Genomic DNA, 2,183 nt, shown 5'->3' with positions numbered 1-2,183 from the left:
GGGGGGGGGGGGGGGGGGGGGGGGGGGGGGGGGGGGGGGGGGGGGGGGGGGGGGGGGGGGGGGGGGGGGGGGGGGGGGGGGGGGGGGGGGGGGGGGGGGGGGGGGGGGGGGGGGGGGGGGGGGGGGGGGGGGGGGGGGGGGGGGGGGGGGGGGGGGGGGGGGGGGGGGGGGGGGGGGGGGGGGGGGGGGGGGGGGGGGGGGGGGGGGGGGGGGGGGGGGGGGGGGGGGGGGGGGGGGGGGGGGGGGGGGGGGGGGGGGGGGGGGGGGGGGGGGGGGGGGGGGGGGGGGGGGGGGGGGGGGGGGGGGGGGGGGGGGGGGGGGGGGGGGGGGGGGGGGGGGGGGGGGGGGGGGGGGGGGGGGGGGGGGGGGGGGGGGGGGGGGGGGGGGGGGGGGGGGGGGGGGGGGGGGGGGGGGGGGGGGGGGGGGGGGGGGGGGGGGGGGGGGGGGGGGGGGGGGGGGGGGGGGGGGGGGGGGGGGGGGGGGGGGGGGGGGGGGGGGGGGGGGGGGGGGGGGGGGGGGGGGGGGGGGGGGGGGGGGGGGGGGGGGGGGGGGGGGGGGGGGGGGGGGGGGGGGGGGGGGGGGGGGGGGGGGGGGGGGGGGGGGGGGGGGGGGGGGGGGGGGGGGGGGGGGGGGGGGGGGGGGGGGGGGGGGGGGGGGGGGGGGGGGGGGGGGGGGGGGGGGGGGGGGGGGGGGGGGGGGGGGGGGGGGGGGGGGGGGGGGGGGGGGGGGGGGGGGGGGGGGGGGGGGGGGGGGGGGGGGGGGGGGGGGGGGGGGGGGGGGGGGGGGGGGGGGGGGGGGGGGGGGGGGGGGGGGGGGGGGGGGGGGGGGGGGGGGGGGGGGGGGGGGGGGGGGGGGGGGGGGGGGGGGGGGGGGGGGGGGGGGGGGGGGGGGGGGGGGGGGGGGGGGGGGGGGGGGGGGGGGGGGGGGGGGGGGGGGGGGGGGGGGGGGGGGGGGGGGGGGGGGGGGGGGGGGGGGGGGGGGGGGGGGGGGGGGGGGGGGGGGGGGGGGGGGGGGGGGGGGGGGGGGGGGGGGGGGGGGGGGGGGGGGGGGGGGGGGGGGGGGGGGGGGGGGGGGGGGGGGGGGGGGGGGGGGGGGGGGGGGGGGGGGGGGGGGGGGGGGGGGGGGGGGGGGGGGGGGGGGGGGGGGGGGGGGGGGGGGGGGGGGGGGGGGGGGGGGGGGGGGGGGGGGGGGGGGGGGGGGGGGGGGGGGGGGGGGGGGGGGGGGGGGGGGGGGGGGGGGGGGGGGGGGGGGGGGGGGGGGGGGGGGGGGGGGGGGGGGGGGGGGGGGGGGGGGGGGGGGGGGGGGGGGGGGGGGGGGGGGGGGGGGGGGGGGGGGGGGGGGGGGGGGGGGGGGGGGGGGGGGGGGGGGGGGGGGGGGGGGGGGGGGGGGGGGGGGGGGGGGGGGGGGGGGGGGGGGGGGGGGGGGGGGGGGGGGGGGGGGGGGGGGGGGGGGGGGGGGGGGGGGGGGGGGGGGGGGGGGGGGGGGGGGGGGGGGGGGGGGGGGGGGGGGGGGGGGGGGGGGGGGGGGGGGGGGGGGGGGGGGGGGGGGGGGGGGGGGGGGGGGGGGGGGGGGGGGGGGGGGGGGGGGGGGGGGGGGGGGGGGGGGGGGGGGGGGGGGGGGGGGGGGGGGGGGGGGGGGGGGGGGGGGGGGGGGGGGGGGGGGGGGGGGGGGGGGGGGGGGGGGGGGGGGGGGGGGGGGGGGGGGGGGGGGGGGGGGGGGGGGGGGGGGGGGGGGGGGGGGGGGGGGGGGGGGGGGGGGGGGGGGGGGGGGGGGGGGGGGGGGGGGGGGGGGGGGGGGGGGGGGGGGGGGGGGGGGGGGGGGGGGGGGGGGGGGGGGGGGGGGGGGGGGGGGGGGGGGGGGGGGGGGGGGGGGGGGGGGGGGGGGGGGGGGGGGGGGGGGGGGGGGGGGGGGGGGGGGGGGGGGGGGGGGGGGGGGGGGGGGGGGGGGGGGGGGGGGGGGGGGGGGGGGGGGGGGGGGGGGGGGGGGGGGGGGGGGGGGGGGGGGGGGGGGGGGGGGGGGGGGGGGGGGGGGGGGGGGGGGGGGGGGGGGGGGGGGGGGGGGGGGGGGGGGGGGGGGGGGGGGGGGGGGGGGGGGGGGGGGGGGGGGGGGGGGGGGGGGGGGGGGGGGGGGGGGGGGGGGGGGGGGGGGGGGGGGGGGGGGGGGGGGGGGGGGGGGTATATTTT

This window comes from Diospyros lotus, unplaced genomic scaffold (assembly GCF_014633365.1).
Source record: "Diospyros lotus cultivar Yz01 unplaced genomic scaffold, ASM1463336v1 superscaf2, whole genome shotgun sequence".
Taxonomy (NCBI): domain Eukaryota; kingdom Viridiplantae; phylum Streptophyta; class Magnoliopsida; order Ericales; family Ebenaceae; genus Diospyros; species Diospyros lotus.
Note: the sequence above shows the minus strand (reverse complement) of the source record.